The following is a 25,572-nucleotide window of genomic DNA, read 5'->3' on the forward strand; positions in this document are numbered from 1 at the left end:
ACGTATCTTTTCTGGCGCGGGACGATGTCGCAATGGGATTATCTCACCACAGCATCATCTCCAGCCATTTTAACAGCTGTTTGTTCTTCAGTATATGGAGTAGCAGTTATGAGGAATCAGAAATGCGCTAAATAATATCGTCTTTATTACCGCATGTATTAGCGATGCAAAACATTAATCTAAAACAAATTTAGATGCCACTGAAAACACTCGATCATTCACCATTTAAAATTAGCATAATGTGTCCCCTAGCAGGCTGGGGAAATGGCGATAAGGAAGCTCAATATACTTAAAAATAATCAGGATCCTAATGGTTTTTGTGCATCTCATGGCAAGACATGCACACAGTGGTAAGGCATATCACTGAAGACCTTTTATTCGAGTTGCAGCCCGAAGTTAGGAACTGAGCATTTTAGTCATCTCATAGTGTGCAATTTCACACCCATGTAGCATTAAACGAGATCATGCAAGTATACCATAATAATGATTCATTCGTGGAATGCCATGATGCATATATGGGCCTGCCAAAGCCAACAGAAGGCTTGTAAGGCAGTTTTTAGCAGCGTAAGACAAGTCTGAGCATACATATGCTGTCAGCTGACTTAAAAAAAATAATGTAAAACTAAAGATTAAGCAGGAAAAAAGAAAGAGGAGAACGAGAGGGGAAAAAATCAAGCATACAAATCTAATCTAGCATAACATGACTTGCTTGAAAGAAAACTCTAGTTGGCACAGGTATAATTATGAACACCTATTATGAAATTTGCAAATATAAAATGTGGCACGTCTACTCACACGTGAAGCGATGTGCCGGATCCTTTTATAGCTGTTGCTTTGCATACAGCGCAGGAAGGCGCCATCGCGATGCATGAAAGAGCAAGCACCTGTTTGCTATAAACTTCTCGTTGTTTCAAAAGTCTGTCCTCGAGGCGCTCGAAAAGTGAAATTTGAAACCGAAACTCAAAGGGCGTCTGCTACGTCTGCTCGCAAACATGGTTTCCAATAGTTCTACATCATTCCTTTACGACCAAGAAGGTGCCAAAGATCATATAATGTGCTTGAAACTTGAAAACATTGTATGGAAATTTCCTGCAGTTGTGTTATCTGCAGCAGTTTTTAAAACTTTTGTTCGAACCTTTATTCATTTTTGACGCAGTGAGCAAAAATTGTGCTGGCCACAATGAAAATTTGATGATGGCGACCAACCAGTGGGAAGCTCGTTTCCCTGCCCAGCTTTCCCTCTAGAGTCTTTGTATTAACTCTATGGCCGGGGATACGCGACGGCTCAAAACCTGGCGCAGTATTCCTTACGCAATAAAAAAAAAAAAAAAAAAGGCGGGATCATCGTGACCGCTGGACGTACAGCCACAACTCCCACGAGGCCGACGTTGCCGATGGGCTCTGTTCACCGCCAGGACCAAGGTCACTTTCTTCTCTCCGTGCCGTTGGCTATTATCATTTTCGCGCACTACCCGAAACCACGGCAGAAAAATCGTGCGCGCCCGAGCGTGTTCGCGACGAGCGGATTGAAGAGCGCAAATCGCTGATGGCCGAACCGTGTCCTCGCGAACGAGGTCTCCATCGTTCGTCGAGAGCTGGGCTCCATCGATATTAGCGGTCCTCCTTTAGGCGAGTTCAGGCGCGAGCGCTCGTGCATCACCGGAGGACGTCCACATGCCGGTACCACATCGCAAACTTGGCTATACTTGCTTCCATTTTATCTATTTCCTGTGTGTCTTCTTTTTCCTCTGGAGAGCTAATTCACGTACCCATAAGGAACAGACTTTCACAACATTTTCTTTTTTTTTTTGTCACTGACGTTTTGTTGTTGAAGCTCTGCGGAGGAGGTTCTAAGCAGAATCGCCCTCGGCGTACTAGTCATAGGCTAAAATTTAGAGCTCTCCCATGAGCGAATGCGAAGTTTACAAGAAGGGCTCGCCTAGGTGAAACCTAGGGTGGTGAGATTCTGGCATGCCGTGGACAGACATGGCGCGCCAAGGTTTCTTCACTTTTGCGCTGTAGAATAAAAAACACGGTTGCATCGATTCACTGACACCTTATTAACAACTGCAGCTAACGGATCGCACACGATTCATGGATAAATCAGCGGGTCAAGCAGCAGTCGCAGCTGAAGCTCGCGGTTCCAGAAAAGGACCATTTATCTCTTCCTTTAAACAGACTTCAAGACATCGTAGTCCGTGTACTTCATCGCTGTATGGCTCCGCCTCAATTTAAAAAATATGCATGACGGGGTCGCGGTATATCTTCTTCGTGTCGTTAGTAAACTGGGAACGTATTACCTAAACATCTATCTTACACTACACATGGTCGGACGACAGCATGACAGAAGATGAAAGCAGCAGCGGGCGCCACAAAACTTCGCAAGATGGCGGGTCCCGCTGTCGGCGAGCCACCGCCACTCGCTGAGCTCACAGGTTAACCAGTGTTTGCGCCATGCAATCAGTGGTGAGGCGCGGTCATTAATGAACCAACGGTGCAGTCGTTTCCGAAGTACGCTTGACAGCCGCCGCTTCGTCGCTCAACAACAATGAGCCACGCCAGGAGGCCTAATGGATCCATCATAGAATACGGCCCCTGGTGTCGGCCTGTCTCCGTCTGCGTCCCGCCGTAGTGAGCCTCGGCCCTCTTCGTTCGACCCTCCTCGAATCACCGCACAATACGCTTACCACGTGCCCCGACGTACACGGGGCCTATTGCTCTGCTGTGGTCGAATTTCCTACAGTGGTGGCCCGGTGGTGTGCGCCTACAAGTCGCAACCGGAAGCTAGTCGGCGCAGTTCCGATAAGCGCGCCCTCTTCGGAGCGAGCGAACATCATCCTCATCCTCAAGGCTTTCGTTGGAACTCCGTGTACTAGCGATATGAACAGGGAGCGAGCGGCAGTGTACGAATCACACCCTGTCATATACCTATGATAACAAGTATGCAATATAAAGAAACGAATGTGTACGTTCGGTATGTCGCTGTATTCACGCACTGCTCCGATAATCAAACTAATCTAGACGGGATGCATGGTACAGGAAGTAAAACAAAACCGTATTTTACATAGCTACGTGATGCATACTCATTAGGTGGTGTAATATTGAAGCAATTACGAATGTGGAAATATCGCCTGGAAACCGAAAAAAAAAAAAGGTTCCTTACTGCGACTACCGCTTTGTTCAACTCTCATGCCTCAAGCCAAACTCAGCGACATATGCACTTCAAAAAAGAAATAAAGAAAGAGCGTACTGGAATTGCTCCCTCTTTTGTCCGTTCATTTGCTGGGCAAAGCTATTTGTATATCATTTTTTATCTGCCCAAACTATTTGATCTCTGTATTTCATCTCGCCCACATCTCGTGTGCTTCAAAATTTGACAAAAGATACCCAGGCTAGCACAAATATTTTCCTTCCTTGTTTTTGGTACAATAAATAACAAAGAAGGAGCATGGCCGAAAAATAAATTGTACACATGTCTGGCTCAACAGCAAGGCGTTTTTGATATCGAGGCAGCTGCCATTTTCGGGATGAAATTACTGCTCGAGACGGAAGCGCGAACGCACCGTGCGACCGTTGAGCAAACTGACGCACAGATCGGAAGTGTCCCTTGTTGGCTCTTCGGTTTGCCGCACGGACGGTGGGCCGAATCGAGAAGAGCTTCGATGCGGGTGATGGGGCCCAACTATACCGCAATTTCCCACCCCGCAACGCGTGTTCACGAGGCCGTGGCAGAGGTCGACGAGCACTGAGCGGACACTGCGGGGTGCACCCATTGTTTCTATTTGCGGGTGCACTTCCCCCTGTTCCTCACTCGCCAACTACGCGAAAGGCGAGAGGGCGGGAGGAATAGGGGGATTGGTGGCCTGTCGATCACAGGTGTTGCCAGCGCTACCCACAAGCAGGAACGACTACCCCCTCCCTCCTCCTCCACCCATCCCCTCTTCGTCCCTTACCCGGCCTCGATCCTCTTTTCTTTTTTGCCCTTTGGTTGACGTCGCGGAAAAGGAAGCAGCTTAACAGTGGATGTCAGTATCGAGTATGTACCGGAAGAATCAGTCGGATACGAGCGAGTGCTGCTGAACACTCTAAATGGTATGGCTTGGACAAAAGAAGTGGTGCACCGAAAAAAAAAAATAAGAAATAAAAGAGAAGAGAGACAGGGAAGAAAACAAAGAAGAAAACACCAGGTTCCCACGGAAAAGTTTGGTCCGTATTTTTTTTTTCCTTTCATTCAATTCTGTGATTATATCCTAGGTTTGTTTTTGTATAGTTTCTAATTGAGTTATTACACTAAATCAGTATCAGTATACTTTCGCCATACACACTAAACCCTGGCCAATTCTCCTTCGAGAGGAGAAGAAAAAGAAGAAGAAGGGGAAGGAAAAGAAGAAGGCTATACTGATGCATAAGTGTTGTGGGAAGGCGTACTACGCCAAATTGCCGAGAAACCCAAATGAACAAGTGTGTTGTTTATTGGTGCATTTCAGCGCATCATTTACCCGCATTAGATCGGTATCACCGTCATGTCACCCAGTAGCTTCGCGGCGCAGAATCCACTAAAACGTATCACTTTTTGTGCACATGGGCCTACAGGATAGAGGGCACGAATATAAATGGGAGCTTAAACACGAATGGAGCCGAGGGGATGCGTGTACATCTAGCACCGAGATGAGAAACCTGCCCGTCAACATGCGGCAAAAGAGAAGACGTTTTTACTTATTGAGCTTGGTCCAATGCCAGTGCTTCTTTTTTTTTTTCTCCTAAAAAGGCGTTTTTTTTTTTTATTTCTTATTCCAAATACTGCACACCTTCTATGGTCAGAGCAGGAGAAGCAGATGCAAACACTGCACAAGATAAGAAATGACAAGCATATGCAGATAACATCACCAGAGGGAAAAAAACAATTAAAAACGAACAATGAGACGCGAGCAAGTAAAGGTTGGCATCGTAGAGCAAGTTCACTGTTTCCGGTGCATAGCCAGCTCGTCCTTTCCGTTCCAATGGAGAAATAATGCTCAGAGACAAGTCGCGAGTGCCCATTCACTGCCTTCTATTTCCTGGCACACGACGATGCAGTCCGGAGAAACGTGCAGGCTTGAGTGCGGATGAAGGCAGATGCTTGGATGGACGTGGATATGCCCAGGAAGCACTTTGATGGCGAAGTCTCTGCGTGCGTAATGTGACGGGGATCATTTTGTTTAGGGCGCTGAAGGAGAGACTGCTTCCGCTTCAGCTGATGTCGGATCAGGATCGCGAAATTAAAAAAAAAAAAAAAAAAAAAAAAGAACGAGGAAGATATGCGCTTATCGAATGAGGAACGCCGGTGTGATAAAAACCTTTTCTGATGGTACAGACGAAGCTCTAGCGTTTTAGTAAGCGAAGGTTGCGTCTTTATCATAAGTGTTACGGAACTGGGTGGCAAGGGTCCCCAAATGTGCGACGGGCGGGCCAAGAGGATGAATGGTTCATAATGCGTGCCGCAAACTCCTCGCGGCTTACCATCCCAGACAGAACAAAGAGTCAATATTGGGACAGTGTTGGCAATGCCCGGCTTTACATAGGACCAGTGGTTGTGGTTTGTGGGGTTTAACGTCCCAAAGCAACTCAGGCTATGAGAGACGCCGTAGTGGAGGACTCCGGAAATTTCGACCACCTGGGGTTCTTTAACGTGCACTGACATCGCACAGCACACGGGCACCTTGCTTTTCGCTTCCACCGAAAAGCTGCCGCCGAGGCCGGGATTCGATCCCGCGTCCTTGGGAACAGTAGTCGAGCGCCCTAACCACTACGCCACTTCAATACTGGGCAGGTGGCTCGTGCTTCCTGGGATTAGGCACCTTTTGTGCGATGCGGAAGCCGAGAATGTGCGTCATCAATTAATAACACAGGACATATATCTGAAAATGACGGTAATGACGAAATTCACTCCTCGAGAACGCACCGAGCACCTGTGAAAGCAGCTGATTGTTAACAAACCGCGCTCTCAATCAGAGCGGCCGAAGAAGATAACGCACGGCGCGTCATTTACGAGCGCCAGAATCTCAGAGTCGGACTGTACAGTTGGCGGGACAAAGGCAAATAAAAAAAAAAATTCGGCGCGAATAATTCAGCCAATCTGTTTACGTGCCTGCGTCAATGAAGAGCTCGTATATGCTTCACCAAATGACGCCGATATCAGGCAAGTGGGTCGCGAGACAGGCTGCAGAGAGCATCAGCCCCACCCAGGAAACCTTCTACAAACAAGCTTCCCGATGTCATCGCCTCCTTATCCGAACCTCTGCAACCTGGCCGTGTATTACTTCACTTATAACGAATTATGTCTTCCTAACTGAAAATCGATTACCTTTCCGCTCAGTCTGCGGCGCGGCTGCAGTCGGTGAATAAACGCGTCCCTTACTTTCTCTCCGTATGAGCTTAATAAAGCACAGTGTCGCGCTTAGTGAAGTCTCTACCCTTTCCTTCCGTGTCTCGCTGAGGATCGGAAGGAGAGAGAAATTGAAAGCGAAGGCCCAAACCTCGCCACGCGCCCCTGAGCGGAGATCAAGGCTGCCTCCGACGCGCCAGCAGCGATTGTGTACGCGCAGCTTCCGACAACAATGGCAAGTGTGGCGGCGTCACGCTGAAAACGCCAAGGGCGAGCGCACGATTGCGTGGCGAGTCAGTTGCCTGCTGCCCCGGGGTGCAGAACAGAATGGCCAGTCAGGCGTGAAGGGGAAGGGCCCCGGGTGAGAGAGAGAGAGTTCTAGGAATACGCGTGCACGCGAGCTGCCGCTTTAATTACCTGTCCCTAATTTCCCAAAAAGCAAGGCTGGCGGAGAGGCACCGTCTCTTGCGTGGATCCTTTTGTATGCTGGGCAGGATTTATAAAGAGGCGGGAAACTAGGCTTTTCCCCGGGGCGAAAAATAATCGAGACGAATATTGTTCTCCTTCAGTGGCTTCTTGGACGACGGTAGGTCAGAAGACGCATCTTTGAATATTTAAACGAATGAATACAGGGTAGTGTAAAATGAATCAAAATATTTCAGAAATGAAATATACCCCGGACGGACGCGAATATTCAGAAATGGAGTAAGGTTGATAAAAGAGATCCCCATATAGAAGCGCTGTGGCGAGTCTGGTGACAGTGCGTTCGAAGAACACACTTAATATAACAGTGCCGCAAACAAAACCGAAACCACGCCAGTCAGCAATGTGGTCCCTATATACAACTTCCACTCGTATAGGAGCGCTAGAGGAAACGCCACACGCAACGTAATGCCTCCGAGGTCGTGATGACGATCGCCGCGGTCTGCATGCATATCACTGTAACGGATGCGCGCATTGTGTTCTGCCGTTCTGCCGGCCTCGAGACAAGAGCGTCACGCGAGCACATCTCGACCGAAGCGGGAGACGAATGACGCCGCACTTCCGTCGCGGCAACAAAGATGACAAAAGCGGGAAAATTGGGTATCGGTTGCGGCCGTCGGAGGAGAAACTTGCGTGAGCGAACACGAGAGAGTCGCAGCCAAGGGTCGTCGTCGGCGTCCATTCTGCTCGGACGTCTTTGCGGGCCGCGCCGCCCTTTGTCGGACGCCAGCCTTTTGTCGTGCGACACAAGCACACACACACATACACGTCAAACAAGGTCGTGAGCAGTGAGGCGAGTGTACCACGCAAACGGCTTCCGAGCAGAACGTCGAGAAAGAAACGAAGCCTTGCGTGGATACGTCAGACGAATCTTTCCATGCAAGCGTCATGCACACACGCATTGGTGGTCTCGTCCGACACTGCACGAAAGGAGGAGACGAATCCGTATCGGATGACGAGGGACTCCGAAGACTGCGGTCTCGCTCTGGACTAGGATACACGCGAGGGGTGTTGCCATTTTTCGGGTCATATATACACAAATACGGGCAATTCTTATAACAGCGCTTGTGCTGGTTTCTTCCCGTCAACGACATATATTCCCGACGGCAGTACCAATACTCACAGGGTAAAGGAGAGGACGAGCAGACAGTCCACACAGGGGCATATACGAGACCGGTGGTGAAGGCAATAAAATGCCTCGGTAGCAGACGGGTTTTGCGGTGGAGCCGATAAAGACGACTATATATACAGTCGGGGATATCCAAATTTACTTTACAAGAAAAAGAAAGGAAATACAGAAATGCGATGTGATGGGGGCTTACTCAGTCTGTGATGGACCCGAATCTTGTTAGGGAAATACTTGGTCGAAGTAGGCATTGAGCAGGCAACAGCAACTGCTAAGCCTCGAGAGGAAATTGTGCGGAGGGAGTTGCTACCCATATAATGCGATTTCAATAGGCGTCTGGCAGCAGTACCGCAAGGCGTATCTTCTCACACAGACAAAGAGTCCGACTTCAACATTTTCGGATGCCGCATAGGAAGTGTTTTCGCAAAAAAAAAAAAAAAAAAAAAAAAAAAACTGCAATGGAGCAGACGCTGGTATCGCCTAGGCGGCACCGACCCGTCCTATACCAAACCTGTTTCGACTCGGCTCGCTAAACGGAGTACGTCTGGCACTATAGTGTAGTTGCGCGAAACTTTGGCAAGGTGGATAAAAAAACTATCCTCCGTCTCCGGTGTCCGCATTTACTGGTCATACGGGACGACAGAAAGTCCGCATCCAAGTGTATAAAGTACTCCCTCCTCCCTCGCCGTTGTTCTCACGGCAGCCGACTTGAACTGCAGGCTCACTCTACTCATTGAAGGCCCCATTTCACAATCTTTTATTTCCTATTAAAGTTGCAGTCGGCCCCGAATAAAAACTTAACGGATACGGTGTATACGCAGTTGAAAACTCTGCTTCTACGCCAGACGACAGCATCCCATCAAGCGCGCTCCGTGAAGGCAGGGATGCCCGACCGACCACGGGTCCGATCGATGGCCGCGAGCTATTCTGGGTAGGGTCGTCCTTTTCGCAAAGGAAACAACGCTCGCGACAGCGTCGCATATATATATGAGAAGCCGTGCCGACGGGAGTGCGCGCAGAGAAAAGCGTTTACATCGAAGAGGCGCCGACCGGTTTTCGCGGGCAGCCTTGTTTTTCCCGAGGCCAGGCACCAAGGCGCACGAGGCCTTCCCGTTCTGGCCGATCGGCACACTGGGCCGCTGGAGGCAGACCCGGAAGGAGGCCAGTCGGCCCAAATCACGGCCCATCTCGCCCCTGCACCGGATAACGACAGGGAAGAGCTGTCTATCACTGCATGTATCGGGTCAACAGGTCTTGTCGCACTCGACAAGGACACGTTTCAACGGCTGCTTTCCCGTTTGCCTCCTGGAAGTTAGATTCGCCACCACACAGATCGCCGTGCGGAACTATCGGTGCTCCCTCTATGCTACGATGCGAGCGTAATGTGTTTGCCCTAAAGGTGCGATTTGTATCGATTCAACCGTGTTCGGTGAGCGGTTTTCGGCCGGTATGGAACGAAAAAGCAAGATCATAACGATTTGCACCTAATTAGTGCGATTGCCTCCCAGTCCTCCGGTTCCGTTTCGCCCAAGCATTCCGTGCGCAGAAAAGAAGTTCAGCGCCAAACAAGATCGCAGAGTCTGGTCACCGCAAGGCATCGCGGCTCACTTCTCAAGATAGCGACGAGCTTCGGTTCACGGAGGGAACGTTGTGTTTCGTCTGTGGGAAGAATGAGAGGAGGAAGAGGAGTTACGCGCGGCATGCCCCCTTCCGGCAACAATAAGCCCTTCGCAACTAAAGGGGCTGCATTGTTTAGTGCAGGAATAGGAAGCTACCTCTCTCTGCCGAGAGAAAGAAAAGATTCGAGGCACACTTCCAAGGAACGCGCCCGGAAAGAGCTCTCACGGGGGCCACAACATTAAGACCAGCAAAACAATGACGCGCACCGTGCGCGTCTTCGAGCTCGACTGTTTGTTTCACAGGTGGAGAAGAACAAGCCGCGCTCATCGCGAGACAACAACCACGCGTTCGTTTGAGGAGCGAGCGCCGCCCGTTGCCGGAAGTGACGCAGATGCCTGAAAAGCGCGGGAGCGTGCCGCGAAGAAGCGCATCACTTGTGAGAGGCTCGGATAAGACACATACGCTTAGCGGTCGCGCAGAGGCGTCGAAACCGCAGAGGACCCATCAAACGTCAGCGGCATTGTTAGCTTTAGGGACAACAGTAAGGGTATGTTGGCACGTTGTAAAAATCCCACGCGTGCACAACGCTGCATGCAACGGACAGAAAGAGCCCGGTCACTGCGCCGTTTCTTGTCGTCTCTAGACAAGGCAATTCTATTGTGCCCTTTACAAACTCCTTCGTTCCGCGGCGCAAATCTGCACAGGTGCTCGACTGCTGCACATCAGAGCAGTTCAAGAGGGAAGCTGTTAAAGCACCAGCAAAGAAACGCCGCCTGCTTTCCGTTCCTCCCACCGTCCGCATCCTGTCCAAGTTCCGTTCACATAAGTCGTCCGCCGTGCTTCCCGTTCAGAACAAAAGCGAGTTGCGGTCGTCGAGCTCTGTGCGGGGGAACAACGTCGACGAACTGCGAGCCTCAAATTGTTAGTCCGCGAAGAAAACAAGAGTTCCAGTACGCCAATCCTCTGACGGCCAATGGGCCAACCGTAAGATAAGCTTCCTTTGTCGAATGGGAGTGCATTTTCATTAGCAACATGAAGGAGCTCGATAAACGCGAGATGCTTCTGTGATTCGCTGCCCTGAGGCAACAGGTGCAAGCTTATTATGTCTGTCACTGCGCAGTCACCGATCGCTCATTGCGGCCAACCAGATCGCCGTTATCGCATTTCGTTGCGCTAAACCCGCTAACGATCGACAGGCCACGATCATGCAGCGTTTGCGCGTTAGGTCGGGATAAACACGAAGCCCAAATCATAAGCTAGCCGATCGCAGTAAGTGCAGGTAAGCATGACATAAGGTGACCTGCAAATCAGACAGCGCACTGACACGGGCCACAAAATAGGGTGACAACACAAGCAGCTGTAGCTCTTGTGATCTCGCATGAAGGAATCCTCCATGTTATCGAATTTTCATTCACTAACGTCTGTGCTGGCAAGCGCGGAATGTTGGCAATGAACGCTCCCCACAAGAAACAGAACACACTAGCTTTTCTCTAGTATGATCGCCACCTTTTTTTTTTATTATTTACTTTATCGTTTCATACACACCGCTCACCCCTAAGCACCAGATACCGAAAAGAGTTCATTTACTTAAGAGACGCGAAAAAGAGCGCCGCTACTACTTCGTGGGCGGGTTGAATGCAAGCGCCGCCGATGCTGCACCTTGTGCACAGCGCGTAGAAGCAAAGTTAAAATATGCACAACAATACATTCGCAGTTCAGCCGCAACGTATAGTCACGCAGTGTCAGAAAGACATCACCGGATTGGTTCTACGATGTAGTATATTGAAAGACCGATAACGCCAACGCAGTCTTGCAGTAAACTTCAGAGGAACGGGCAGCAAATATCCATGCGCTTCGCGCCCACCGGCGTACGTGGCCACAAGGTCGATCAGCAAAGGAACGAGCCCACGTCGACGGCCCTCAGTGGCTCCTTCTAGAAAGTTTCTGCAAACATTTGTCCCAAAAGAGGCTCCCGCGAAAAGGCCTCTTCTTCGTAAGGTAAACAATCGGCAAGCGTTTGCGAAGCGGCATCAGCTGGCGCCGTGCAAAGTGCGAAGGCGGCCCACCTCGTCTCAAGCACTGGCCGGCTGCGCTGAAAGCGTCGTTTGCGCAGCAGCCCATCTTTCAGTGCCGCCGCTCGCGGCGTGTCGTGCCGGCGACCACTAGAGTTACTATATAGACAAAGCCTATATAGTAACTCTAGCGACCACCTACACATTATTGGTCCGCATACCGCTCGCGCGAAGCTGGCGTCAATATATTACCGCCGCGAATTTCGGCCCGCGCTGATGGGGATGAGGATAGCGGCATACCCTCGGACCTCCATCGGTGTCGCTCGCTTCGGCGAAGGCCTTGAAATCGTGTAACGCCTGAGAGAAGGTTCGGGTCAAAAAGAAGAAAAAGTTGCACCTTGGACGCCTCTCCAGCAACGCTTGTTTGTCCGGACCGCTGCACTTCGAGGCCACGTTGTCGAAAACAGCCGCCGGTGTGTTCGATTAACGCACTGGGGCACGACGAAAACTTAACGGAGAAGGATGATCTCCGCTGTTCGGCGGTCCATGCTCAAATCATTCCATGAACTACGCAGAATTTAAGCCGAAGGTCTACTCTTTCGCGATGTTAACGGCGCGTGGAGTTGTACAGTCCGCATTTACTGCATTAAGAGCTATTTCGTTTCGCGGAACAGATTTGGATAGGTTTTCTGCGCCTGCCGAGAAGTAGATATTACCAAAAAGACATTATGGGCAATTACTCACGTGGAGAACTTGACGCTAGAGCTGGAAGTAGGTTTGGTATTCAGCAGAAATAAGGCTTTCGATGTTTTTGCCATCTGACATGTAATGAAGACTATATCCGCCCCTGTCACGGCGGTGCTATTTCACATGTCACCATCATGATCACGTGACTGCGAGATGATCACGCGATAATGTGACGCCAGCGGTGACGCTGCTTCCCTGCCAAGCGTGTCACTAGCCGCTTCGCTGTAAATGTAAAGGAAAGCACGGCAGTCAAGAAAAATAACTGCATTCGATTTTCCCTCGTTACGTCCCCAATCCCTATGCACTGCATGTATTTCCCTTCTAACATTCACTGGTGCCAATGGATCCGAATCCACTTTCTGTATTAACATATCGAAACCCTGTGCGCTAGCTTAGCGTTTTTCTCCAGTGTGAGCATCTGTTAGAAGTAAGCTGGCGAGAAGGGAACCACCGGCAACGCAGACGACCAGCGAAGGCCATGCACGATGGACCGAGGACCGGTTTCACGGGTGAATACGTTGCCGACCCCTTGGGGGACGCGGCAAAGCGGAAAGCCGGGCCACTCGAGTGAGTGACAGGTCGATAGTGTTATACGCCTGCATACCTCAGCATGCGCGCCATTCATAACATTGATAGAACTTTGTAATAATGCTTCCGGTCATGTTTTGGTCTCTCGATTTTGTACAGGCTCGGCAGATGCGCACGGAACTCTTTCAAATAAAAATGTCGGAGCGAAGTTCGCTGAAGCCGTGCTTGTAAATGAGAATCAATGCCGACTTCCTGCCTTGTCTGCTTGTAAAGCATCTCTCGCATGGACGCGTGTGCGGATGAAGAGAACACAGCTGCAGACGTTAATGTAGCGCGCAAAGTCGTGGCGTCACCCCGCGGTGCAACACGCAACGAAATTATGAAACCGCTTCTTTTGCGAACAGCCCCGCCGGTGGGGTGACGCAGTGGAGTTACGGCGCTCGACTACTGTTCCCAAGGGCGCGGGATCGAATCCCGGCCTCGGCGGCAGCTTTTCGATGGAGGCGAAAAGCAAGGCGCCTGTGTACTGTGCGATGTCAGTGCACGTTAAAGAACCCCAGGTGGTCGAAATTTCCGGAGTCCTCCACTACGGTGTCTCTCATAGCCTGAGTCGCTTTGGGACGTCAAACCCCCCCAAACATAGACGCCTTCTGCAAACTGCAACGAATTTGCATCGCAGATTACAATACCGACAGCGGCGCTCCACGTCTCGGCTGACACGCGAAGCCGCCGCGTGATAGCGTGCGTTTCTTGCGTGTCGAGCGTCCAGTAATTGTGAAACAGTCGACTGTCGTAATAAAGGAATTCGCCTCCTGCTCACGCCGGGCGCAGCGAAGAAAATATGTTACATTTCCTACATAATACTCCAGACGTGAGCTGTCTGCAGACGGCGCGGTCAGAGGACATGTCCGGGGATGTGTGCTTGGTGGCAAGCAGACACTTGCCCGCATGCTGATTCTCCTACAAATGAAATCGCACCGGGTTCGGAGCTTAAGCAAGAACTTGAGCGGGGCGTTTTAATGCACGGAACTGCGCTGATTCCCTCGAGCCCACCGAGGGAGGAACGAAGAAGCGGGCCATCGACGCGCAAAGAGGCCACGCGCATCACCCGGGCGTAGAAGACTGCGCTGACTGACTGCAGGCGAGACTGACAGGCGCGGCTTGCATGAGCCACCACAACGGCGGCGGTGCGTCGACGTCCTTTTCGCCGTTCCCATTCTGCGCGACCTGTCACGTGGCTACCGCTGTGATATGCTTGCGCTGAGACAACGCGCGAACATCGGCTGCTGCCCCTGCACGGACGGAAGATTGCTGCAGCCACAGTTGACACCTTTCTGTGTCGAGCACAGCGGCCAACGACGCCTCATTCTTGCCCTTGCTCGGCGTGAAGAAGCTGGGGCTTAGGCAACAGCACATGTCGCTGGTATGGAGGGCGGTGCGAAGGATTGCGATCACGAGCACGATGTGGGTCGCACTGGAGGGTGGTGGACGCGGGACGGATATTGGCCCGGTAGAAATGCGTGCACCTCTCACGCAACGCAGTGACGGAGACGTATATCTGACGGTCGGGATTTCCGCCAGTTACGCGGCGCGACAACGCGGGGACACACGTCCGCCCTCCACCTCACCACACTAAGCTCGAAGCTCAAAATGAAACGCATTTAGATTGAGCAACACACTTTCCTCCCGGTGGCAAAACGACACAGCGCTCGAAACGACAAAGGCTCTGTTAATTATGAAATGCTATATTTACGAATACCCTCAAATGGCGGTGGGATTAGGGTTGACAGACGAGTTGCCGCGTGTCAGTGACTCTATACGGCGTTGACAACGCACACTACGGGAAGCACACGTACACGAGGTGGCGCGGTGCGCGCTGAGATTAGAACTTAGTGTACCTATAGGGCCTATAGGACATAGCACACCGTGGACCTACTTCCGAATGCCGTCGCATGCACCATACTCTGCACCATCGCCCGTTTTTGGTGGCCATATGGTGTACGGCCCATGCAGTCGTGCAGCTTCTTCAGCCGCGGACACAGCACTTCGTTCCGCGCGCTGCACTTTCCGCTGGATGGTCCTCCGCCGTTTGCTATTTTTATTTTATTCTTGCCGGCGTTCATGTTTGTATTGCTTCCATTTCTCGGTGCTCCCGCATAAAGGGGTTTCATCGAGCCGGCGCCCAGAGCTAAGCCTCCTTTCCCCATTGTGCGTGGGCGCGCACTGCCTGGCCAAGGGAGCGTGGAGTGTGGCCACTCAGGCGTACGTTACTGCGCACAGCACGTCAAGCGTGGCGCCGCGTCCAAGGCACCTGCAGCCACCAGCCAGCGTCGCCGCTGTGCGCGCAGCGGAGCAGCCGTGCAACGCCACTTTCTCGTCTCTCGTGCTCCACAACTTTTGGCGCACCTGCCATAGGGGCTGCACCTGTCCCCCCAGGCCAGTGAGAATATCGCACCTCGTCACGTGATCAATATAAACGGTGTAGGGGGCGAGTAGGAAAGCTTTTCGGTACGTTAAAAGGTCCACAAGCTTTTTTTCTTTTTTTCTTTTCACTTGGCTGGACGCAATCCTAACGACTTTGATGACTATAGCGGACTAAACGGCGCAGCTTTCCTAATCATGCCGAGAATGCGTCGGTCGAACTTTACTGAGAAAAGGCAGAGATAGACGCCGAAGAAAAACACAGGAAAACGGTGCACTATATAGCATGCAAAGCAAACCTATCAAGTATCACTACGCAGGAAACATGTCAGTACAATTTCCGTTTCCGCTTTCACCATGGAGCGGGCTTTAATAGCACGATCTAAAGGTGTCTCTGTTATACTGTAAACGATCGGTAAGCGATCGATGATTATAACATTGCGTCGAAAATCAAATGGCTAACGCTGGGTCGCTTGCTTCTGCGCGCCGTATTTCGAGAATAGATTTGCATCCGCAGTGTGCTTGTTTTATTTCTAGTTTAACCCTTTCGTCCGTCATAGCTAACGCGCCTCATTATCACCACGCTCAGTGTCTCACACAGTGAGCGTCCGTCGGGACATCGACAAAAACAATCGTGGAACGAGTGTGACTATAGGCGCACGTCTTCTCCGACGAAGGCGACGGTGCTGTACACACCGCGCGTGTCAAGCGCAACGGGAAGTGGTTGGGGGCGGGGCGGCCACGGCGTGCTCCTTTGAGCGCGCATTTCTTGGTACACGCGCACCTTGGCCCGTGGTGCAGCCTTCCCCACCAGAACGGGGACAAGCAAGCGGAGGGAGCAGGAAAATCAGCGGTGCGTGCCATGTGTGTGTGGCTGCTCGAGAATCGGAGATGTGCGTGGGGCCGTTTGCCCGCTGCAGGGCTGTGCTGAGTCCTGACTGGCGTGTAACTGCTGATGGCTTAGCGCGGACTGGCAAAAAGCGGCCTCATGCCTAAGGCGACGCTCGAGCTGATCAGGCTATCCCTGCACGCCGAGTGAGTATCGGCGTTGTGCAAGACTCGCTCACGGGATGACTACTGAGTCACGGCGCTCCCTTCTTCCGCGCCAGTGGTGGCGATGCGTTAAAACAGAAGCTTGGGCATGTTGGTAATTCATTGTGTAGAACAGCGCGAAAAACACGACAGGGACGAACGAAGACAACAAGACGAGCGCTGACTTTCAACTGACAAGTTTATTGCATGCCTGCATCCATATATATGAACACGTTCACACAATAAATGAAACAAGAACAACTAAACAAACATCGAAAAGTGTAAGAATGCAATCGAACCATGTGTCATCCAGATTTTCACAACGCATCATTTTCTCGTGTTCATAAATCTTACTTCACGTTCCGATAAAGCTATAGACGGGCTGCTGATACAAGTTTCCTGATACAAAGGAAACTTGTATCAGCAGCCCGTCTATAGCTTTATCGGAACGTGAAGTAAGATTTATGAACACGAGAAAATGATGCGTTGTGAAAATCTGGATGACACATGGTTCGATTGCATTCTTACACTTTTCGATGTTTGTTTAGTTGTTCTTGTTTCATTTATTGTGTGAACGTGTTCATATATATGGATGCAGGCATGCAATAAACTTGTCAGTTGAAAGTCAGCGCTCGTCTTGTTGTCTTCGTTAGTCCCTGTCGTGTTTTTCGCGCTGTTCTACACAACAGTGGCGATGCGCCTGGATTTCCAGTGACGCTTGCAAAGAGCACGCGTCTCTTCCGCAACGTCCCTTTCTCCGAGTGGAAACGTTGCGACAGCGCACGCTTCTTCTCGCTTTGCTAACCAACGCTGACTGAGCGGGGTCACTGATGCCTCCTGGAGGACACCGAGTCCCTATACGCCGCAATCACATCGCGCATCCCCGAATTAACTGCACTGTTGTTTCTGCAGGCCTGGCACAAGTGCCTCGTGATCCGGTGAGGGAACAGAACCGAAATGGCGTAGATACATTAGAGCCAGCGTCAATCCCGTTTCTCTTATTTTGCCGGTGCGCTGTGGTAGATATATTGCGATGTGGTGGTGACTATCAGTCGGGCAGGATGTGGACAGCTGAAGATTACCAAATTAAGCTACCTATGCAGAGGACCTAACTCTCCCCTCTAAACAAGTGAACTCGGCGGGGGCGGCATGCAGCCTAGCCGGTCGTCGAAGTTTGGTTTGAATAGAGAAGCGAACTTTCGATGTAAGGATCGCAATCTACATACATTTCGGCCATTGTTTAAACAGATGGACGCATCTGCGACAGCTGTGGATAAACTTGGTACCCCTAACTTGACTGTGTTGCTGATAAGGCCGCGCGCTGCATGCCGGTAACGATGAGAGAACAAAGAGCGTTTTGTAGCTACGCTTCGCGGGGTGTACGAACCCCTTATAATGTGGATTCTGGAATTGGAACGGACTGTAAGTGGGACACTGCCGGCGGATTTTGTCTCGCACTTGAGTCTGTTCAAAGCGTTCAGCACAACTTGTGACAATGTAGCGCTGCCACCCTAGTTCCAGTGCAAGGATTGCGTCACAGCGTCTGTGGCCCCTGGTCGTGCTGACATCGCCCATTCCCATCACACGATATATACCTGAAGCGCGCCGCTTGCTTTTACCCAAAGGAATTAACTCATGTCGAGCCCAAGCGAGGGCGTTGTTTGCATACTGTAACGCACTGAGGTGACAATCGACTGCTCACAAGGGCAACAAGGGCACTGCACAATAAGAAGGTTGTGTGGATACGATAGCGACATTTATGCATCCGTTCAATAACGTCAGTGAATAGATTACCTCTCTCTCTCTCTCCTCAAAAACTGCTCGACGCCCTCAAAGCGGAGCGCGCAGTTTACGCGGACGACGTTACGATGCACGAACGAACTCTGCGCCAGATAGCTTCAAGTACACCATCGGGCCCTTCATTCACCAATCAGAGATCGCGGATTAGCGCACCCGTCGAAGGATGACGACATTAAGTGCCTGCCTGTACGCCGTACTGAACGCACAATAACATATTATCAGGGAGCCCGCTATTGATAGACTCGGATTGTTCCTGCACGTGAAGTGCGTCACATTTCCCGCGCGACAGCGAACCGCGAGAACGAAATGCAGCACTATGTCCGGCATTGCTCGGGCGGTATTCGTGCAAGCTTTACGGATCATGCGGCCGGTGCAGGCATTGTCCCACAGTGAAGCGGAGCAGTAACCCCGGCGATGTGGAGGAGTCATCCTCAGACTCCTCTACGCTGCATCGAATTCTCGAAGAGAAGTTTAACTCGTCTCCCTCTACGGCGTGGCGGAGTGAGCCGCGTAGGACGCGCGTCCGCGTGCGTGCGTATGTCGGCCGCTCTTCTCCATGACGCCATATTGTTCGCCGGATGAGCGTCGCATGCGGTGCCTAGAGCGTAACGGTCGGCAGCCGGTGATGACGGCTCTTCATGGAAGCGAGAACCACACACCGCGACGGAGGGCAGATGCTTCCACGAAAGAGCTTATGACGCTCCGGAGAAAGAAAAAAAAAATGAAAATGGGGGAGTCGCTTCTTCTACGGCCCTTGAAGATGCACTCAGCCGTCCCGGGAGACTGCAGGAAGGCGTGGACCGGGCGCGTCACTGTCTGCGAGAGTGCAATACAGTGGACGGTGGTGTTTACTTCGGCTTCTTTTGCTCATATTTCCGAGGAAACGGCCATTAAGGTATGGCGGAGAACGGCATGCGCTCGCCTTCCGCTGGCGCCCCGGTAGGACTACGCGGTCAGCGCCTAACAACACCGTTAACGCAGTTAACGCAGTTACGTACCGATCAAGGACAGAGTCGAGTGCAGGCTGAAGTTAATGAAAAGTAAGGCTAACAGTACTTTTAACACTGCTAAGGCATTAAATAGTACTAGGTGTATAATCTTTTTATGCCTCTATGGGTACAGGCACGCGGGCGCGAGTGTGGAAGCTTAGACAAATTCTACCGACATATTTATAAAACGTTCTTGCAATATTCTGCAGTCGCCTCGAAATTACTTAAAAAAAAAACGCTACCAATTGATTTTCTACGTTACTTTCAAGTGTCACCGCAAGAAAATCTTCAAAAGCAAATGATTGCTACGCTTCGGAAGCTGAGGCCAATCCTGTCAACGTATGCGTGTAACAGTATCCTACAGTATCTCACGGGCTCACAATTGAAAGGCTTCCCGAAAGCTGGATGGCTTGGTTTTGGTTTGTGGGGTTTAACGTCCCAAAGCGACCCAGGCTATGAGAGACACCGTAGTGGAGGACTCCGGAAATTTAGGCCACCTGGGCTTCTTTAACGTGCACTGACATCGTGCACACGGGCGTCTTGCTTTTCGCATCCAGCGAAAAGCGGTCGCCGAGGCTATAGGATTCGACCTCGTATCCTTCCTTGGGCACAGTAGTCGAGCGCCGTAACCACTGCGCCACCCCGGCGAGGTTCCCGAAAATCTCGACTTGTAGCAGTGAAAATTAGTGACTCGTAAAGGTGATGTACATGGGCGGAGTTGAAACGATGAACAAAGGCCCGGACTTTCTTTACGTTGTTGCTGCGTCGCAGTGTCAGTGATAAAACTGCAAAGCGTGCCTTACGCTCGCAAACATATACAGCGGCCGCGGCATATGAACAAAAACCGGGGAACAAGGCATCACGAGAAGAAGGGCGTCGCTAAAACTTTCATGGGAAAAGTGAAACACCTGCCGCGGGGTTTGTCAGGCGCTTATTCTCCGGAGTGACCCACTTCTTATGGAATGGATGACGCTGAACTCGCAAAGAATGAGCAGTCAAAAGCCACCTGGCAAACAGTCGGGCCAGGTATTCGAGCCAGCGCGCCTACCTCTATGGCGGCCTTATCGTCGGAGGCTCCGCGTTGACAACACCTTTTTACGGCCACACACCTCGTATGACGCACAAAGCAAGCACCACCGCGACGTTCCGCGCGTTGCGCTTTGCCCTTTCGGAAGGGTGCGGCACTGCATGCGCGCCTTCTTGGGAAACAGCACCCGCGCAGAAAGCCTACACGTTATAACCACATCACATCGCATCGCGCTCCCCCAGACCTCCGTTACAACGAACTCGCAGCTTATTTGGTTGGTTGCTTTATCGGGTTTAACGTCCCAAAGCGACTCCGGCTATGAGAGACGCCGTATAGTCAATAAAAATAAGGGCTCCAGAAAAATCGATTACCTGGAGTTTCTTAACGTGCCCTGACATTGCACAGCAAACGGGCATCTAGATTTTTGCCTCCACCAAAGAGCGGCCACGGAGGCCGGGATTCGATCCCGCACCCTTGGGAACAGCTAGCAGTCTAACGCCCTAACCACTGCGCCACCGCACGGCGGGTCTGCGACAGATTTCTATTTCTGGCTGGAAGCGCTTCTTTCAAATGCGACCACATTTCCCTTTTACTTCATTTTTTTTTTTTTTTTTTTTTTGTTCCCTACAGTGCAAGCCCGCCTCACAAAAAGGTTCGAAGTTTCTAAAAATCATATTTCATAAGTATTTTCGGCGGAAATAAATAAAGCCACCTGAGCCTTTTGTCGAATACAAACTGAATATGCGAACAGGAAACACTGTAAAGTACGCGTAATTTCGTAGTACTCGACTCATTTGAGAGCATTAAGAGCTTTGCCGTTTTTAATCATTTAGAGCCCACAACCGCGTCAGGCACAAGAAGGCAGCGATAAAGCCATGCGTATGTATAACGGTGTTCCCGTCCCTCTCCCCCGAAGTAACAGCGAACACTGCAGGCAACGACCAGCGGACACAGCACTTTAGTCCTTAGACAAGGGCCCCTGATTAATGTCGAAATTTGGGCATTCCTTGCCGCGCCCCGAGTTGCAATCTGACCCGAAGAGGGTTTACGCAAGAAGAATCTCGACGGCGGCTTCCAGAGAACGAAAAGAAGAAGAAAAGAATAAGCCATCCTCTCGTTCTGACGATGGAGCAGCAGCAACAGGCGTCGGCAAAGCCGCCCGGCATCGCAACGCGGGAAGTGAGCGCGACAGGACGACCCGGAGAGGACGGAGCCCGGTTAATTGGCCGCCCGCAGAGCAAGAGAGGAGGGGGATCACATCACCATGCCTCCTCTCCTCAAACATAGCCCAGGATTATGCGCAACACCTCCGCAGTTGCGCGCATTGCTGGGATACCAGCCATTCGCGCAGCAGCCAGAAGGTTCAAGTTCAGGAAAATGTAGAGGGTCGTCCACTATAACACGCTCACTGCTTTCAAAGCAATACTGCGTTTGGCGCAGGCGCATATCGAAGCGAGACGATACATGCACAGAGAGAACCACGGGTGGTGCTTCGCATGGCCTGCTTTATTGCGTGGCCAGGTCGGACGCAATGACCCTTTCAACGTTCGTAAAGTCGTGGGGCTCTTGAACAACACACACGTAACGCGTCCTTGAGCCAGAGGAAGTGCTTTCAGCTCTGCTTATCGGATTCCACGACGCTCTGCTAGTCGTAGGGTCGGCTATTTTAGATTTGCGGACGATAAAGGGTGATGTCGTGCGCCAGAAAATCGGAACTCCTACGCCACATATGCTCTGCCATCAAGCAGCACATGCAGCTGCAGGCTTCAGTTGCTCGATCTGCGCAAATGTGAACTCAACGAGGTGCGGACAGTTTTCGCTTCACGGCACGCAGATACGCCGGTCAAACGAGCCTAAATTGCATATATCGATCGCTTACGGCGTTACTGAAGCTAATAACTTTGCTGATGTCAAGACATTTTTTCAACACGGATCACTGAGGAGAGGCTGTACCTATGTTCAATTTCATTTCAATTTCAAGCTCCTTCCAATCAATAAATGTCACCAGTTCGATTCGGGAATGGTAAGTAGCGGGTGGGGGGGGGGGGGGGGGGGGACGCAATTGTAAACCCAAAATTGTTGTCAATGACAGTCTGCTTTTCCTATCGAAAGGACATCAACATAGCTACAAAGAGCGAGACAGTATTATGGAGGGTGATTATTACATGTGGAATTTAAAAATATAACGGTTGATTTATTTCAACGATATATATACAGTTAATATTTACGAGCAATCAGCGTTGATCGACCCTCACTTTAATGCTTGGTGCTCGCGGGCATCTGCCCTAACGCTGCACGCAATTACCGACACTCTGCCGAAAAGGGGCTGACTTCCGGGAGAGAGAGAAGAGAATCGCTGCCACGTTAACGGGAGAGGATCTTGCCCACAGCCATGGCGGAGGTTCGTTAGGCGAGATGACATTGGTGTTGCAACCGTTGACCGCGCCTTGCTATTCGACCATTGCCTCCTTCCGGAGGCTGCGGCGGTGGACGCAACAAGGGGCGGGAAAAGAAGCGGCGGTGCCCGTTGACGAATACCAAAGAAAGGACGCAGGGTGCCCGCGTCTCTATGGCACGACACCTCGCTCATACACGCAACGCCCTCGTCAGTGCGATCGGGTCGGCATGGCGGTCGTCGTATTGCGGGGTACGGGGTCGCCAGCGAGACGCCGTGGGGGCTCCCTTTGATGGAGAGGCGCTTCGTCCTCGCAGCTGAAAGGCAGGAGTCTGACGGCGCGGCGTAACAAGTTCGCATTACGGCCTGTCAAAGGTGCCGCGTGAGGCATTATCCCATCCTTCCTTACAGGTGAGCGGAGGGAAGTGCAACCTCGTATTAGGAGTGAAAAATTGGATGAAAAGATTAATGGTTCAAAGGAGTTGTTGGAGATGGAGCAGAATAAAGAAAAGGACATGAATAAATGGTCGCTTGCGACGAAAACAACGTTTGAAAAACAAATTCCAATTTGCTCGAGGACATCGTAATCCTCTGAAAGGAACGGGAGGAATTTGCTAGATTACACGTGTCCGCTTGAAAAGATCATAAGCAGTCAAACGTCACGTAACTCCAGCAGAAAGAGCGCATGGAGGAAGTTCTAAACATAATTAGAGGATAATGCGTTTTTATCGGAACGAACCGCCAATCAAACCAACGTGCGGAAGGAGAGATTTCATATTCAAAAAGGCACAGCTCGCACCGAGGAGACTTCTTCCGGTTTGCTGCTTCTGGAAATGGGATTTTCGGAATCAAGGCTTCAGGAAAATCAAGGCGGGATTCGCGGCAAAGAAATCACCGAACCGACATGTGCGCGAGCGTAATGAAGAAAAATACGTCGAAGCTCAAGTACGGAACATTTCCGTAATGAGCCCGTCACGGCAGGGCGCCTCTAATCTGATTACGGTCGTAGCTACGCGGCCTCGAAACCTGGTGGCTGCATCGAAGTGAGCAGTCGGGCAAACCTTACCTCCTCCGAACGCCTACAGCTTGGCGAATGTGTCCATCTTGTTCTTCACACCTTATCGCAAGTTATTAGTTATAGTTTGACAGTCATTTTTCGTTTATCTTGCAGAAACCACTGTCGTATCCAGGCGGGACCGGCAAGGTTTATCTGAATCGGCGACCACAGAACAGTCGCAAGGTCGGTCACAGAATGCCTTACGTGGTTTATGGAATAGCCGCATAAGCGCTTTTCATGCCTTTTCCCACAATCCCTAACGCAGTTTAGACCGATCCAACAGCCCTCTCTCGCATCAGCCTCCTCCTTTCCGAACTAGCGTGGAGCATCGGCGCGCTTCTGGGAGATACCGTATGGTGCGCCAGCCGTCGGTTCGGGCACCTCTAAAAATAGGCGAGCCCAACACTTCCGCGAGACGTGGCCCGTACGCCACTCGAGTGCACTTGCGTGAGACGGAGAGCACCCGGGGCTGCTCAGACGTAGCGGGCAACCCGGAAAGGGTTCTCTCTCAGAAGCACGGAGGTACAGGTTCGGGGCTTTTGAACCCCGCGCTGTACTCCGACGAGCAGCTGAGTTGAGGTGCTGCGGTGTTCTCAGAGGGTTCCTCTTCGTCTTCTCAAAATTCTGCCCCCCTCCCTCCTCCGAAACACATACACTTCCCAAGCGCAGTCGGCGGCGGCTCCTTTTGGAGACGGGCGCGTTTATTGCTTCTAGATTTTCTTTCCCAGAGATGGACTGGCAGCGCGCTTCCACCACTTACCGAGGGGAGTGCTCGCTGAGCCGGATGCTGATCGCGGAGGCGGCGACGTCTTTCCAGGAAGCGTAGAGTAGGACTGGAACCTATGACGGAGGGGAAATGAAAAAAAATAATGGAACGCGTACTACTCCAGATTTCACACGACGCGTACCCGCTCGCCCTGCCTCGCGCGAACCCTACTTCCGCTTATTCCGGTTCCCTATGAGGTCCTGCCAGAGGGCTGGAAGTGACGCAGGTTTGTTACATTACCGGGCAGTGCGATACGAATACGAAAATAAAAAGGGAAACGCCCTTTTGTTCCGTAGAGTGTAGTTAGTGCTGCTAATAGAAGGCCACACCAACGGCGACACAAATTGTCAAGCGCACCACATTTACAAATAATACTGCCGACCATTCGTTTTCATCGGAATCGGGCCGCAGCACTTTTTCTACAAGTTACACCAGTTTATTAATGCTGCGTGAAAAGTGTTAAAATGAATGGGGCGAAGTGCGAGGTAATTAATGTCATCAGATAATGATGCCATATGCAGAACCATCAAGAGGAGCATCAGAGGATGCGTTCATCAATATGCGGGACGATTGCGACACACGCTCAAGTGTACAGTATACAGTCCAGAACATTGCAGTAGAGTGAACCAGTACTCCGCTAAATTAAAGAACTGTTTAGCGATGAAATGCTGCGGACAGACAATAATGCCGTACCCTATTTATCCCCATGCGTGGCGCAATGGCGGTGATTCCCTCATAAGAGAAGAAACGTGCCCACCTTCCCCCTGTTCCAATCCCAACCCCTCAACATGAACATCTCAACGCCCTATCATATATCCCATAGTTACAGAGAGAAGAATACAACCTCTCCCTGGTGAGTGCACAGGAAATATGGCGGTATCCTGGACGAACGTGTCTACATCAAAGCTTCCAAAGGAAAAGCCAAAGAACGCACTTGCACCAAGCGCCGTGATGAACATGCGACCACAGTGGCAGGCGGGCCAGCTTTGAAACGCCCCAGACGGCGTAAGCGTCAACTCTTCACACTCTTTGCATAGATCGCACAAAGTGGGATCGCAGCGAAATCATGAGCAAAACCTCGCGCCAGCGCTCTACACCCAGCGGGCCAAGCGCGCACAGCGTCGACTTCGCCCATCACTTTCAGCATAGCCCGCTCACGCCTTGCGTAGCGAATGCGACTGCGCGGCTTCTTAGAGGACGAAAGA

General features: G+C 51.2%; 1 protein-coding gene across 1 annotated transcript in view; it reads right to left on the bottom strand.

Annotated features, from left to right (window-relative positions):
• Positions 1-25,572, bottom strand: part of LOC146194510 (uncharacterized) — a 191,696-nt gene that overhangs the window by 108,307 nt on the left and 57,817 nt on the right. The window contains exon 2 of the mRNA XM_084597449.1: positions 24,362-24,441. The gene's annotated coding sequence lies outside the window, so the exon portion shown is untranslated. The remainder of the gene's footprint in view (positions 1-24,361; positions 24,442-25,572) is intronic.

This window comes from Amblyomma maculatum, chromosome 3 (genome assembly GCF_055883805.1).
Source record: "Amblyomma maculatum isolate TAMU_Amacu chromosome 3, ASM5588380v1, whole genome shotgun sequence".
In the NCBI taxonomy this organism is placed as follows: Eukaryota; Metazoa; Arthropoda; class Arachnida; order Ixodida; family Ixodidae; genus Amblyomma; species Amblyomma maculatum.